General features: G+C 42.5%; 1 protein-coding gene and 1 pseudogene across 1 annotated transcript in view; both read right to left on the reverse strand.

Moving 5' to 3' along the window:
- Nucleotides 1-3,805, reverse strand: part of RNF19A (ring finger protein 19A, RBR E3 ubiquitin protein ligase) — a 52,476-nt gene extending 48,671 nt beyond the window's left edge. The window contains exon 1 of the mRNA XM_027591426.2: nt 3,675-3,805. The gene's annotated coding sequence lies outside the window, so the exon portion shown is untranslated. The remainder of the gene's footprint in view (nt 1-3,674) is intronic.
- Nucleotides 3,806-14,069: 10,264 nt separating this feature from the next.
- LOC113925587 lies at nt 14,070-14,632 on the reverse strand (annotated as a pseudogene).
- Between the last annotated feature and the right edge of the window lie 510 nt (nt 14,633-15,142).

A 15,142-nucleotide genomic window follows, 5' to 3' on the forward strand; every position in this document is an offset into this window, starting at 1 on the left:
TCACGCTCCCTGCTCGCTGGGAAGCCTACTTCTCCCTCTCTCACTCCCTCTGCTTGTGTTTCTGCTCTCGCTCTCTCTCTCCCTGTCAAATAAATAAATAAAATCTTAAAAAACAAAAAAGAATATATGTTTTTAAGGCTAATGGCATTGCTTTCAAGAAACTGTTACCAATAAACTAAACATTCAGGTTTTATTGACAGCTACAAAGAAAGCAATACAAACAAAACTACTTTATCAAAAAGTGGTAATATTTCCCACTGTAATAGAGAAAGTATTACTGACATATGATAGCTATTGAGAAACAACTGCAGTACCCAAGTTTCTTTCCTTTTTTTTTTTAAAGATTTTTATTTATTTATTTGAGAGAGAGAGAATGATAGAGAGCACGAGAGGGAGGAGGGTCAGAGGGAGAAGCAGACTCCCCGCTGAGCAGGGAGCCCGATGTGGGACTCGATCCTGGGACTCCAGGATCATGACCTGAGCTGACCAGGATTATGACCTGAGCCGAAGGCAGTCACTTAACCAATTGAGCCACCCAGGTGCCCTAAGTACCCAAGTTTCAAACACCCCAAATGATTTCACTGCCTTTTTTGGTTGAAGTCTACCACCATCTGAAATACAGATGTGGTTAGCAAAGGAACATCATCTTCAGTCTATAGCTGTGCAGGTGTGGTTATATACATAGTTGTTTCAATATTATACATCTTCTACCAGCAAACAAAAAACTATTATAACAACAACAACAAAAAAAAAACCCAAAAGCTGAAGAAAATAATAATTACTCCTAATTGGGGGGAAAAAATTGCCTAAGGAAAATTTAGCTATTCTCCATAAGTAATCAGATTAGCATTTTGCTAAAAAGTCAAACCAAAACCTTTAAGCTAAAGTACTTCATATATGATCATGGGTCCTTTCAAACTACTAGTGCTAACATGCCAAATATAATGCAATCAAATATAAGTTTACAAATTCAACTTTTCTTTGGTCTTCAACCCAAAATGGTTTATTTTTCATATGGCCTCAAACAAAAGAGCATAAAGCTTAGTGCAAAACCAGTCTGCATTTGACAATCGATTGTCACTTGTTAGCAGCATCAGGAAAACAAATAACAATTCTCTAAAATCTCCTTTATAACCTGAAGAGAGAATATAAGGAGACCATTCAGATGTAAATGTAAAATTTATCCCCAGCTTACTCTGTGCCCAGCACTGGACTAGGGACTTTAACATGTTATCACAAATATTTGTCCTCCCTCTTCCCCCCTTGATAAATTCAGAAAGCTACATTTTTCAATCCTCAGTGCCCTTCAGATTAAAAAGCAAAGCAAAGCTGGGTGGGAGATGATTACAAACCAAAGAATTTCTGTGATAAACCTAAATTAAGTGTTTAAGATAAAATCAGAACCTGCCATAATATATGAAGATTCCCTCAAATGCTAAAAACGTTTGCTTCAAATGATCTGTATTTAATTCCATCTAATAACCCCATAAGAACAAACAGTATCTTTCAATCTGATCCCATTAAAGATAGGTGGCCCCAAGTGTCTTACATTCACAACTGCAAAAATATAACTTTATGACTTTCCCTACTCCAAATTTATGAAATGCATTTATTTTCCACTAACAACGCTGAGGTATCTTTAAAAACAGATAATAATCTTAGTATCTTTCATACATTAGGTAGGAAAAAAATATGGTTTCATTTAGTCAAGTAAAAAGGCACCCCAAATTCTACAAATCATCAGGAAAATTTTAAAAAGAAATTTCAACACTGGTTGGATAGTAAAATGGACTGTTCTTTATACAAACTAATGATCATTTGAGGCCTTCCCCAAATGAAACAATATTTTAAGGAGCTACTCTCTGGAGACTTGGGTTGTGTTTCAACTCCTAAAAGGCGCTGCAGTTTTAAAAAGTTAATCTTACAGGAATCCTCCTGGAAGTCAACAATATTGAAAAAAATATTTTAACATTAGTTGCCAAGTATAAATTTTTTCCCCTCCGAAAGACACCTTGTGGTGACAAAATAGTTTCCATGGAGGCATGAAATTTAAACTTGTTATACTGTATAAATAAAAAATAATATGAAACAAAAAGGGCTTTTTGTTGTTGTTGTTGCATAATTTGATTAAGTCCTGGGACTTAATTCCAAATCTTTACCATGGAATTCCAAATAGCAGGGAAAGAACATTTGAAAATAAGAGTTAACAATAGATCATCGCCATTTTCTACACAGAGAGAAGTATTTACATTTTAACTCAGTTCAGTCTTGGGTGTTAAGGAAGCATAAAAAGGCAAATACGGTAATAGCGTGAATTATAAACAGACGTGGAAAGCTGCCTATTAAGATGGTTAATGGCAAAACTGAAAATGAAAATAAGGCATACCGTCATACTTCGTAAAACCAAGAGTCAAGGAATCTAGGTTAAAATAATAAAAAATGAGTAAGACAGCCATGTTTTTACAAAAAGAAAAAAAAAGTGGAACGGAAAGAAAAGATCACAAACATTTCCCCAAGGCAACCACGGGGAAAGATTGCTTTATGCCTCCACTGTTTACTAACATTTATAGCATTTCTAGTCAACACCTGGGTTTGAAAATAGCAGCAGCACGGAAACATTGTCTTTTCCAACGTAAACCCAACAGAACATTCTGCCACGTTTTGAATAGTAAACATTAACCAGAATAAAGCACCCTTCGCGTATATCCACCTTTAAGGACCAATGGGAAAAATTAAGACCTTTCTTTCTCCCATATATAGCCTTAGCCCCTCTCTCCCCTCTTTTATTTATTGCCCTTGTCGCGAGGCTAATGAACCCTAAACTTCTTTTTCTTCTTCCCATTAATGGAAATGAGGGGAAAGAGCAACGAGAGAGGGAAACCCAGATGACAGGGAAAACTGGAAATTAAAAATCGTGGCGTTTCTTGCTGGGTGAAGGCTAGGAACACCCTAAAGGTTTAGCAACAGAGAGACAATCCTGGAAAGACCCCTCTTAACGTATACTTTAACCCCAAGGCAACACCGTTTTTCGTCTGTTTAATTTCTGCTTTTGAAGGGGATGGCAGTTCTCCCGGATGAATCTCCCCGGGTGCATGCCACCCCCCCCCCGAGCCCCCTGCAGCAGGGGTTGGGGGCTCTCGCCCCAGCTCTGAATTTGCAGCGAGGCCCGGAAATCGGTCCCGTTACAGCCGATTTCACCCATCAGGAATGCGCTCCACCCCCACTGCCTCCCCGCGGCGGCCGCCCTCGGTGTCGGCAGCTTCAGCGGCCCGGGAAGTGCTGCAGGGGAGCGCCGCCTCGGCCCGTCACAACACTGCTGGGTTAGCCGCCGACTCCACAGACTGTGCGGGCCGGGAGGGCAGAGCTCGGGGCGGATCCCACGCTCCGCCTCAGCCTGCGCGGCCCAGGGGACGCCAGCGCCGGGTCCGGGCGGGGGACGCGGTACCAGCCCGAGGCCTGACCCCCGGGACCGGCCCCAGGACCGGCCCCGGCCCTGGGCCCCGCTCCGGGGCAGAGCCCGAGAGGGGGCGCCTTTCCCGTGGGATTTCTGAATCCATTTCCGTTCCGGGGAGGGGCGCGAGGGCAGCGGCCGTGCCGGAGCGCCTCGAGTCGGAAACGGGAGCCGCCCCTGTCCTCCCGCACCCAGGCGCAACCTCTTCCAGTGCCGCCCGTACCTTCAACTCCTCAGAGCGGCGGCGGGTGCCGGAGTGCGGCTGAAGAGGCCCATCTCGCGGCGGCGGCGGCGGTAGAAGCCGAAGGAAGTACCGAGGAGGGCTCCTCAGACCCGCCGAGACGCCTCTCAGCTGGGGCGGGGGGAACGCAGAGGAGGGGTCCCGACGGACGCTTTCCCGAACTCCTCCTCCGCAGTTCTGTCTTGACGGCTGTTCCCGGGAACCAGCGCCCCAACTGCCATTCTCCCCCTGCTTCAGCCCCCGCTGTCTCCGCCTCCTCCTCCTACTCCTTCCTCCCGCCCCCGGCCACCCCGCCCCGCCCCGGCGCGCCGCCCGCGTGCCGTACGTCATGGCGTCACGCCCACCGGGCCCGCCGCGGGCGGCTCTGGGACGCTGTAGTTCGCTCGCGCACGTTCGGCCCGGCCCGTCGTGGCGCGACCTGGCCCGTCGTGGCGCGTCCCGCCTGCGACCTGGTGGCTTAGAGGGCAGCGTCCCGTTCGTCCCCTACGCGGGCAGGTCAGCTCCCCTTTCTGCCCCTCGGCAAGCCGCACTTCGCCTCGAGCGGGCGGGGCTGTGGAGCAGGTGTCGCCTCCGAGGATGGGTGGGGTGGCTGGAGCTGCTCCCGACGCGGTGGTAGATGCTGGACTTGAGGACCCCGGCTTTTGGCATTCCGCACGCCATTTATTATTCGTTTCTTTGTGTTCTCACGGTTCACCTGTTAGGTTGGCGGCCCCAGGGGGAGCAAGGCCGGGATGTTGCTGCGAGTTTCTGCTCCTTTCCGCGTGGAAACGTCTTCCCCGAGAGTGGCGGCGCTCCCACCTCTTCGTTCTTAAAATTTGAAGAGACCTCATTCTTCCGCAGGGGCTGCTAGCCCTAGCACTTAGCCACGATTTAATACCCTATGTGAGGATGCAGAGACTATCTACCACTCGTCTCTTCCTCTCCCCCACATCTCTTAATTTCACAAAGTCGCTTAAGTATCCAGAATTTATACTTCAATACTTACGGATACATTCTGAGTTACATTAATCCAGCTTTATCTGTTCCATCCCCTCTTATCCTTTAAGCCAGTCATACATCTTTGAATTTTTCAACCTTCGTATGGTTTAGTATCAGTTCTTTTTAGTTGAATAAACATTCAGTACAGACCCGGTCCATTCCTTCATACTTGATTTCAAGATTTAGAGTCACTTTTCCTTGGAATACTGAAAAACGGAATGTGATGGATGCTGGACAGAATGTCCATTTGCCATCTGTTACTTAACTAAACATATCACCCTATCAATCCTTGTTTTAGTGTGTCTCATTGAAATTAGAAACAAACCAAGGAGCCATGGTCTTTCAGATAGTACTTGGTATCTTTGGTAACCCAGTAAATGTTTACCAATTAGAAAACTAAACAAGCTAAGCAGTTTAGGTCCAAGTCTTTTTTTTTTTAACCACAAATCTTAAAGGAAGTCATGATGGGTATGTTTATTTTCATTTATTGGAAGTTTTAAGGCTGTTATATATTCCTTTAAATACTACCTGAAGGCTGCCTACAATTTAATCAATGGAATACTTTGTACAAGTAGTACAAGAATAGTATAAGTTAAATGGATTTATGGAACAGTACTCATACATAATATAATCCTTAAGAATATATCAACATGTTGAACATTTCAGAACAGATGGGGCATTGGCTTGGAAGGAGGTTTTGAGGAAAGAGGCTGTGCAAAGTGGAAATGGTCTTGTACTCTGTACAATTGTCATCTTTTCCAGAGATGCCTTTTCCCACTTCTTGAAAACTAGAGGGATTTCCTACTCTTCACTAAGGCAACATCTATTAAAAACCACAACAAATATCTATTGAACATCTCCACTTGGATCCCCACGGGTACCTCAAACTCAGCCTGTCTCCAGGTGATTCCAGTGCATAGCCATGGTTGAAAACCACTGCTGGGGCCTCATCATTTCTCACCAGATTACTGCAAAAGCATAATAATTGGCCCCAGGTGCCTTGATTTTTGGCAGTATTCTCCTTTCTTTCCCTACTCTCTTCTAATTCATTCAGAATCAATTCAGTAAATATTAATTGAGTGCCGTGTGTGTGTGTGTAGGGGGGAGAGTTTCCCAGAAACTGGGAATACAGCAATAAAAAAGACAGCCCTTGTATCTGGTCTCATAGAGCTTACAGTCTAGAGGAGTGGGGTGGCACAGTTGGGAAAGGCAGAAAAAACAACAAAGAAATAAAGGAAAGGAAATAAATTTACCTGTGTGACATATAGAAACCAGGGAGGCTGTTACCTTAGTTTAGCGTCTCAAACTAAAGTTTACTCCTCTGACATTTGCCCTGGGTTCTACAAGACAAGAAGGAGGCAAACAAGTTAAGGGGTGGAGAAGGTAAAGGGAACAGCAGGTGCAAAGGTCCTTCCAAGACAAACTTGCCAAGTTCAAGGTAGCTAGAGGCTGAAGCATAGTGGGTAAGAGGTTGCCACAATTGATTTACTTTTCTTTGTATACCACATGGGATCAGAGAGGTATGAGGAAGCCAGATTATTAAGACATTTTGAGATCATGGTAAGGAGAATTCTAAATGGCTGGTGTGATGTGCAGTTAGACACAACAGATTTTTAAGTGGAATGACACCTGATTTACCTCTGGAAAGGATCACTCTGGTTGCTCTGGGGATCAGATTGTGGCAGAGCAAGAGTGGAAGCAGGGAGATCAGTTATGAGGCTACTTCAAGAATCCAGGAAAGAAATCACAGTTCTTTGGACTAAGGTGGAGACAGAAGAGAATGGTTTTGGTATTTGTTTTAGAGGCAGAATTGGTAAGACTTGGCTTGGAATGGAGTAAAAGCAGGGAATGAGAGAAAGAGAACAATGCAGCTACTCTTTATTGAATACATGTTACCTGACAGGCACTGTTCTAAGTGCTTTATAAGTATTAAGCCATTTAATTATCGTAAGAGTCCCAAAAGATAAGTACTATTTTTTTAAAGATTATTTATTTATTTATTTATTTGAGAGAGAGAGCACGCACAAGCAGGGGGAGTGGAAGAGGGAGAAGCAGACTCCCCGCTGAGCAGGGAGCCAGGACCCTGGGATCATGACCTGAGCTGAAGACAGATGCTTAACTGACTGAGCCACCCAGGCACCCTAAGAGAGGTACTATTTTTATCCCATTAACAAATTAGGATCCGAGGCTTGAGAGGGTAAGTAATTTGCCCAAAGTTACATAGCTGGTAAGTGACAGAGCTGGGATTTGGACCACGTAGGCAAGGTAGTCTGGCTCTACAGCTCATACTCTTTATCCACCCAACCATAGCCCCCTCCACTGGTGTCACAAAGTGAAATTTTCAGCCACATGAAACTACTTACAATACCACAGATACTTTTTTCTTTCTCCCTTTCTCTCTTCCTTCTTCTTTCCTCCCTCTCTCTTACACATGAGCCTTTACTTTTCTTTGTACATGCTGTTTACTCTGCCTAGAATGCCCTCTCCCCTTCTCTGCCTGGCTCAATCTAACAACCTTTGCTCATCCTTGCATGCTAGGTCAAACCCATTTTCTCTGTGCTTACCTCCAAAATTTTCTATGTAAAGTGCTTCACTATTATTTGTAGGTCTTTCCCACTAGATTTTGAAGGCAGCTGGCTTAAAGCCTAACACATAAGGGAGAGAGCAAAGGGGTCTTCCCTGGGCATTGAGAGAGGCAAATGTCCTTGCCTTCCAGAAGCTTGTAAACTTGACAGGGTAACAGACACATAGAAAATCATTCTAATACGAAGGCCAAAAGTGTCATAGAAACAATATGTTACAGGACAGGACATTGGAGGCAAGAAGCTTGGCCTAAGGGTTGTTTCACTGGAAAAAAATGCTCGCAGAAATGAGAGTTTGGGGCTTTATTCTCCTCCATCATTTAATATGGCTTGGGGAGGCAGTCTTGGGACCTCATCCAGGAAGTCTTGGGAGATTCTCAGTTGCCACAATTGATTCACTGGAATGTGCTACTTCCTGACTTTTCACTTTGACCTGTCCCTGTGTGAGTAAGTGTACTGATCTCAAGTTGGTTCAGTTCCCTACCCGGCAGGGTCATAGACATTTCTTCTTATACAAGTCCCTCCTTTTTCTCATGTATGAGGTTTCAGAGCTTGGGTTCTAGCTGTGGGACCTTGGGAAAATTACTGAGCTCCTGTGACCCACAGTGTTGGGCCCAGTGTGTAAGGCTTGAGGGTTTTGCCTGCATGACCACAAGGGGTGCCACTGACACGGACCACACTGTGCACAATGCCTCATGGATGTGCTTCACAGTGGCCCTCCTCAACATAACCCCTCATAAAATAGGGGGGAAAATAGTTCCTACCCCATTGGGTTGTTCTCAGGACTAAATGAGTAAAAGCAGATACAGCTCTTAAGCTTGGCAGGTAGTAAACCATCAATAAATACTAGGTGCTTTTACTATGTAAAGGGAAGCTGACTAGAGTGGGAGTTAATCCAGCTAGGATTTTAAAAATGGGGTCATCTGCATCCCTGCTCAGGTGGTTCTCTTAATTGTTAGGGCCATATAGGGAATCTGGAGAGGAAAGGACTTTTCTCTTCCAAATTGAGAAACCTAGGCCCCTCAGTGGAAAAATCCTTCAGGTGGCTGAAAGCTGAGTTGCTCGGATCCACCTCTTCTCCCTGCTCCATCTCTCACTCACCACCTTCCGCAGGGTAAATGGCACCATATCCTCCCCAAAGCCAGCCCAAGGTACTCTTTCTTGTGGGAAGACTAGACTCCCCGAAGGGCTATTAATCAGCTTTTAGGGTGGTATTTCTCAAAGTCCAGGCTCGAACCACCATTGCCAGCATCACCTGGAGCACCTGTTAAAATAGACTCCTGGGTTCCATCTCAGACTTACAGAATCATCATCTGTGAGGTGGGGGTCCTGGAATCTAGTTTTTAACAAACTCTCCAGCTAATTCATATTACACGTTTAAGAACTACAGCTTAAGAGCTTCAGCCATTATGATAATATCCCAACTTCAAGCAGTTTTCTTCCACAGGATCTCTCATTGGGCTCTTTAGGAAGGAGGGTATCTCATTCCTTTTCATGGGACCCATCCAGTTACCTACAGTCTGATTCTTTCTCCCTCCCACCCATTAACAGAAGTGATATCTCCTTTAACCTCTTGGTGGAGACTGGATCCTCAGGCCACCATTACCCATTGCTTATTCCAGTCTTTCTTAATTACATTTCCTATTTGTTTGATTCATGAGTTAGCCTACCCTGAATGGGTCACCTGGGCTAGAAATCCCCAGAGCCCCCTAAAACTAGAGCTGATTAGACTTACTGCATGTGGGACAGGGTGAGTTTGGCTGACTAGGTCCACAGTGGTGGGTTGCACTGGAAGCAGGATGTCAGTGGGTGATGAGCAAGGACTTAAAATGACCATATGTCCCAGTTTGCTCAGAAAAATCCTGGCTTATACCTGTTGTGGGGGCTTAATTATTGATGGTACTCCTTTCACCCTCAAAGAATCCTGGGTTAGACACATTATATCATCAGCTTGGTAATGAGCCTCACGTCAAAACCAACAGTTGCTACCCTTTAGCAACTTGTGTCTAGCCCACCCTCTTCCTACCTTCCCAGTCTCCAATCCCATGCCATGACTCCTTCCTCTCAGATTTCCTTAATGAATTTACTTTGGTGTAATACTTTGGACTTATATTAAGGGATTTATAAGAAAGCACCATGAAAATTGTTGCTATATTTACTCTCTCTGACTGTATCTGGAAAATGTTTTCCTTTGATTTTAGCACCTGGAATAGTTATGTTTCCCTTTTCCCTTGTTTATTATCCCCATTTGTTTTGTCTTCTGGATACCTAATTGTGGAACTGACAGTATTTCTCTTGGCTATGAGGAAGTTTAGAGCTGTATTATGTGGCCTCCTTCTGGCCTGTATATAAGACTGAACAGGATGCATTTTACCTACTTAAGTCAAGAGTCACTGTTTCCATTTCTTCACTAACTTCAGATTTAATTTCTCTGGTGTGCTATGTTGTATGTATCCATAACTCATCTTTCATCCTTCTTGAAACAAGGCAGGTATTAAAAAATGTGTATGAACACATGCCCACAAACTGGTACTGATTGCTAATTATATAACTGAAAGGGATTATTTTAAAATGTACACAACGAATAATTTCCTCACTTCAAAATCTAGTATTAACAAAGTGAATAGCATTTTAAGTAATGCTGGATTTAGCATTCTTCAACTACCTCATTATCTAGAAAGTGAAAAGATTCAAACAAAAGGAAATGAACAAAAGATTAGATTAATTTTCAAGCTGCAATATTTTTAGATATGACCCAGAACCTTATACCAAATAATGCAATGAGGAACACTCGCTACAGAAACTGCATAGCCTAATTAGATAGCATGCAGGGGTGTTTACCTTCATAATGAAATCCTGTGCTGTTGGACGTGAAGAAAGGGAGAGGAGGGGGGCAGGTCAGGGAATCAGATTTGAGAATGTGCAGTCCAGATAATAATAATGACCCAGGAGAAGGAGTCTTTGGCCAGAAGTATGTGACTTGTAACAGTCTCCAGACAATTATTTTTACTGCTGGCCTTGAAAATAATGCAGTAGTCAGGGGAGGGGGAGGCTGGCTCCCTGTGGTTTGTAGATAACATAAAACCACATAAAGAAATTCACTTTAATGAAATTACTGAGAAATACATTTTACAACTAGTTTATTTTGGAGGTTGCACTGAATTTTAAGACTCAACGCCACATAGTCTGTTATTTTATGGATAAATCAGGCAACTAGTTAAATCTGCTTCAAAACATTTTCACCCTAAATTTATGGAGATCATGCTGAATATAGTGGTTTCTGCCCCTTATCAGCATGAATATACCCATTTACCTTTCTTAAAATACAAAACTTTCAGAGAATAAGGGAACAAAGCCATGTAGCACCTGAAAGAACAAATATTAACATTTTTTCTAACTTGTATTATTTTTTAAAGCAAAAGAAATGAAACATTATAGAGTTGAAACCTCCTTTGTACCTCCCTCCACCCCAGTCCCATTTCTCTCTTCCCCAGGTAACTGCTGTCCTGAAAAATTTTACCCTTCTGGTTCACATCCTTTTATGACATTAAGTGCATATTCCCAAATAACATATTCTCTTGTTTTATGTTCTAAACATAGTTTTTACTAAACAACATTTTTACATAAATGATATTGTATCAAATGTATCATTCTACAGCAGCCTCCTTTTTTCCCCCTACTTAACATTGTTTCGAGATCTACCCATGTGGATACATTGAAATCTAGTTTATTTTAACTGCCATATAAATGCGCTTTCTTATACATGTCTTTTTTGCACATATAGGAGAATTTCTCTAGAGTACATTCCTAGAAGTAGAATTACTGAAGACAACTCTTTTAAAACTGGAAAAATACTAGAACCTGTCTTATGGCTGTCCTTTATTCTGATTATTCCTGTAAGTGTTAATACTCAGTGGGTGAAAAAAATACATGTGTGTATTTGGATTCTCAGAGCTATTCCAGTGAAAGGTCTAAAATTATTAACATAAGGAGATGAATGTTCATAAATCAAGGTCTCTATATGCCTGTTTCCTCATCTTTATAAAAATGAAGGTAATAAAACTACCTCTTTAGAGTTTCTGTGAGAATTAGATGAAGTCATAAATATAAAAGTATTTAGCACATGGCACTTAGTATTAGCTCAGTAAAAATGAGCTATAATCAATAGTGTTATTTTAAGATGAGTGGATATTGGATTCAGTGGCATTCAAGTGTGTCAAATTGTGTTTAATATTTTTGGCAGAATCTAGCCCTGAAACAGTAAGAAGATACAAAACATTTAAGCAGAGAGAAAACAGTAGGAAAGGCAACTAAGCACAAACTAACCCCTGTTGGCAGTGGACAGCCTATCTTTGCAGGTGCCCTCCTCCCCTCCACCCCCAACCCCCCGCCCGTTTTTTTGCCATCCATTCTGTTCAATGGTATTGTCAATTTAGTCCCATGTATGCTAGCCAAAAAACTCATCAGCAATTACCAAAAACAATTCTGTTTTTAGTATGGTTCCAATTTTAAAAATCCCATCTACCTTTGCCAGGGGAATCCCATCAGAAATGTGTTAGAAGACAAACAGTTATTTCCTGGCAAATGTGGTCAGAATCCAAAATGACTAATTAGAAGTCTGTGTGATGTAAAAAGGTGGACAAGAGATGACGTGTAGTATCTTGAATACATCAACTGGTATTTGGGGCTAGAGGGAAGAATTTGTTACCTTGCTGAAATTCATACTTGGGAGTTTGAAAACAAAACAAAACAAAAGACCGTCACAAGTTTGGAGCTAAAATGACTGTGTCAAGCCAACATTCCTATCAGTGATCAAAGAGAATAAGATTTTAAAATAGTTGAATAACTAAGCAAGTGAGGAAAAGATCTGAAGTCTCAGGGTTAGTGATCTGTATTCAATTTCAATTTGTTTCTAGGGGTTTTATATCCTGTGATAAAATTAAAACTTTTAAACAATATATCTCAAGGACATGAGGGGAAAACTGAATAATTACTACAATGCTGTCATTTTGAGATTGTTTTGTTCAAATGAAGATTCTCACATGCTAAAGTTGTATTACAATTTATTTTTTACCAAGAAGAGGAATGTGCCCGATCCAGATTTTGCACAATGCTAGTTCCAAACATCACAGGAGCTCTTTTATTTTTATTTATTTATTTATTTATTTATAAAAGATTTTATTTATTCATTTGACAGAGAGACACAGCAAGAGAGGAATCACAAGCAGGGGGAGTGGGAGTGGGAGAGGGAGAAGCAGGCTTCCTGCCAAGCAGGGAGCCCGATGCAGGGCTCAATGCAGGGCTCGATCCCAGGACCCTGGGATCATGACCTGAGCTGGAGGCAGACACTTAATGACTGAGCCAGCCAGGCACCTCACAGGAGCTCTTTTAAATGATCTCTGCTTTTCAGTGTTGAATAGAAGAGAAATAATTTGGGAGCAAGCGTTTGAAGATTTAGAAACAATACTTGAGACATTCTATTTTCAGAAGTACAAATCTGCAGCAAAATCAAATTCAAGGACGGATGACTAAAGTAGATGGTCAATCACCAAGAGGTATTTCTTTTGTTTCCACCTTAATATTTTACTGATTTACAGACCCAATAGGAAAACAAGTATAGAGTTTTTCTTTTTCTTTAAAATGAACAATGGATTCTCCTGAAATACTACATTTAGAAGACTTACATAGGAAGTCTGGAGGAGAGAGGAAGTTCCTTTCATTCTATTCTCCTTCCAAAGCCCACTCCCATCTTGCTCCAATCTAAAAATGAGCACTGTTTTCTCTCTTTTTTTTTTAAAGATTTTATTTATTTATTTGAGACAGAGAGAATGAGAGAGAGAGAGAGAGCACATGAGAGGGGGGAGGGTCAGAGGGAGAAGCAGGCTCCCTGCCAAGCAGGGAGCCTGATGCGGGACTCGATCCAGGGACTCCAGGATCATGACCTGAGCCGAAGGCAGTTGCTTAACCAATGGAGCCACCCAGGTGCCCAAGCACTGTTTTCTCTTAATTCAGCTTCTAATGTACCTTTGCACTGATTTTTTCACAAGTGAAGGATTTCCAGCCTGAGGAACTAAATATATGAATGTATGTATTTGCATAATGTCATAAAAATTTAAAACAAATTAAATAGAAAGAACCTCATAAATGACATTTCAGTAAGAGGTGATAAGAAAATTAATTCAAAACATTCATCTTTTAAACAGAAAATCCTAGAAAAGAAAATAGGTTTGCTATCGAAGACAAAGAACTTCCAACTAAAGGGTCTTATTAGAGGGTTTGATTTTTTGGGTCTTCCAAAGACCAAACACACAGTCATTCTGGATTTTGTCTTCCTATATAGTATCTGCTAATTTGTCCCTCTGTTTGACCTGACCAGTTCCGTGGTCTTTGATTCTGGTCGAACTGTGTCATCTCTAGGGCCTTTCCTTTCAGTAACGGCCCTCTGGATAAGATGCCTATACCCAGGAATTTGGTTCTACTTTTCTGCCCTCAGCAGCTCCAAATCTCCAACTTGTCTCCTAGGTCCCAAAGCCCAGTATTTACCAGATCTTGGCTCCATCCTACAGCACAGAAGATAGAACATACCTAACTGTCGGATTTTCCAATCATTGTTATCAACCCCAATATTGCGGAAATATCTGCGGATGTTTATGATGGTGTATTTGTATTATACACACATATCCAAATGTTTATACACACTGATACACAGAGAAAATTTAGGATAGCTCATAATTTTAAAAAAATTATTTTTTTCTGAGCACCCTGGTTTTCCCAAGGGGTTTATTTGGGCAGACCCAGGGACAGGGAGGCTCTGCATCTAAAAGAAGGTGTTGGGCCTCTTGGTGGTGAAGCCTGGCTTGTGCTGGCCATGCAGGACCCAGTGAGGCAGCGGGAACTTGATCTTGGAGTCCTGGAACTGCCTGACGGCTGGTCGGCGGCACTTGCTGCCTGCAGTCTCCTTCACCTTCATGATCTGGATTGAGTGGGCCTGGTGTGGTGCTAGTGCCCACATCTCAGCACAGGGGCACAATGCCTGCAGTGGTCAGCTCCCGGCCCGTGTTGTGGGAGCCCTTGTGGGAGTCATAGCACAGCCAGATGCCAACATTCTTTACCCACAAGGAAGATTTCTCCAACATCTGTCCACAGTCAAAAATTTCCCCTGAAGACTTCATCTTCTTCAGCTGAGACACAAAGTGCCAAAAGCAGAACTTGGTGACCACATGATAAGGTGCAGAGATTTGCACCCGGTAGAGGGGTGGAGTGCGACATTTGGGGTGGGCAGGCAGCTCCCCACCACTTGCACTCTTGCCGTGTGCCCGAGGCCTTCAGGTCATTCTCTCTGCTCTCCCTGCCACCCCAGAAAGGATTAGAATAGCTCATAATTTTGATAGGCACGACACATGTCAATCGTGTCTTTAATTTCCTTTCTTCTTTCCTCCTTTTTTTGTTCATTTGAATAACATATGTGACAGATGTCCATTGACAGATGAATGGTTAAAGAAGACATGGCAGATATATATACAATGGGATATTTCTCGGCCATCCAAAAGAATGAAATCTTGCCATTTGCAATGATGTGTGGAAGGAAAGAGAGTGTATTATGCTAAGTGAAATAAGTCAGAGAAAGACAAATATCATATGATTTCACTCATACGTGGAATTTAAGGAACAAAACTGATGAACATAGGGAAAAGGAAGGAAAAATAAAATAAGAGCGGGAGACAAACCATAAGAGACTCTTAACTCTAGGAAACAAACTTAGGGTTGCTAGAGAGGAGGTGGGTGGGGGGGTTCGGGTAACTGGGTGATGGACATTAAGGAGGGTACTTAATGGAATGAGCACTGGGTGTTATATGCAACTGATGATTCTCTAAACACTACCTCTGAAAC

This window comes from Zalophus californianus, chromosome 4 (genome assembly GCF_009762305.2).
Source record: "Zalophus californianus isolate mZalCal1 chromosome 4, mZalCal1.pri.v2, whole genome shotgun sequence".
Lineage (NCBI taxonomy): Eukaryota > Metazoa > Chordata > Mammalia > Carnivora > Otariidae > Zalophus > Zalophus californianus.